Here is a 1,548-nt window from a genome sequence, read left to right on the forward strand (position 1 = left end):
AAATGGATAGAAAATATTCTGTGTCGTGCTCAGGTGTAGTAATTAATTTTTCACGAATGTGTGATGGCAAACGACTTTTTTAAAACACCCACACGAGAAATAGGATCGTATCTTCACAAGCTACCATATTTGCTATTAAAAGGGGCGGGGTTAAAAACATCTCGCTTAAGTCTCTCCTGTACGGCTTCTGACCAGTATTTGCCAAGTAATGCCCGTTCAAATTGTAAATATGTCACACAACGCTCAGCTACTTGCGTGTACCCAACAACAAACCTGACCTTTTGTGCTTCTGTCGAATTTCTAGAAAACACATGTCAGAAAGCACTAATAAATACAACAGGGTTCATCCTCTTACCTTCACTCGTAAATGTTGGGAACTGACGGTGTCTTAATAGACCTTCTTCAGCAAATATAGTGGACAAGCTGTTTGCATTTTGTGCTATGTTTACATAGCTGTCATAATTATTTACATTTTTCGTAGGTACTGGTTCTGGTGTTATGCATTGTAAACTTACACTCTGCGTTCTGTCATTAGTACTGGCATCGTTCGTAGGGTTTGCAATGATCTGTGTGCATACATTACCTTGGTTTGCTGTGACTGGCTCTTTGTTTATATGCACTGCTTGTGCCTCTGCAACATTCTCACCAAGTAGTTGCGTATTGGTGTTCACTTTGTCCACAATGTCATTTCCCTTTTGCTGAATAACTTTTTCAACTACATCATTGATTAATCTATATTCCTTCACAACTTTTTCCGCTTTGGTACTGGTTTTGTTTAAAGTACCTGCTTCAGATTTTGAAATTACATCAGATAAATTTTCACTAATTTTGTCTCTTTCCTTTTTGGCACAGACTTATTCGATTTCAAGTGATGCTATTTTAAAGTGAGTTCAACAATAGCTATTGGTACATTTTCGTAATCCTTATGCAGTATGATCACTACAGTAGAAAAGTTCTTTACTGTGGAAGTTAATTGTGCTTGTGTAGCTTTCAGGTCTGTCTGTGTGTGTGTCTTTAATCGCTTTTATTTGTTGCTCTACTGTATCATTCTGCTCATTAAGATTATCTAATTTCTGTTTTATTTCCGTAATGTGATTGTTCACTTGGGAAAGTACATCTTTTTACTGTTTTTCCATGACTTTAAATTTTACATTCGTTTCCTCGTGAAAATTCTTAGTAAAAGCATTGATCTGTTGTGTGATTGTATCCTGAAAATCTTTTAAAACTTGTTTTTGCTATTGTTTTATGTTGTCTTGTGTGACTATGGTAACGTTTTGCGACAAACTGTCAAATTTTGTATTTATGTCTGTACGCAAATTGGTGTTCGTATTTTTTATTTCTGTGGTCAAACTATCGAGTTTTTGAAGTACAGCGGTAAGTGCGCTGTTTTGGTTGCTATCTAATGTTAGTACTTTCTAAATTGTCATTTGGATTTTGTATGATAGGTGACGGCAAAGTGTAGTCAAAAATCATGTTATCTTTGCTTTCTATGTTCTCCTGTGCGAGCAGAATGTTTCTCGCGGAGATACGTGAAGTAGTTTCATCTAT

Source organism: Schistocerca piceifrons, chromosome 4 (genome assembly GCF_021461385.2).
Source record: "Schistocerca piceifrons isolate TAMUIC-IGC-003096 chromosome 4, iqSchPice1.1, whole genome shotgun sequence".
Lineage (NCBI taxonomy): Eukaryota > Metazoa > Arthropoda > Insecta > Orthoptera > Acrididae > Schistocerca > Schistocerca piceifrons.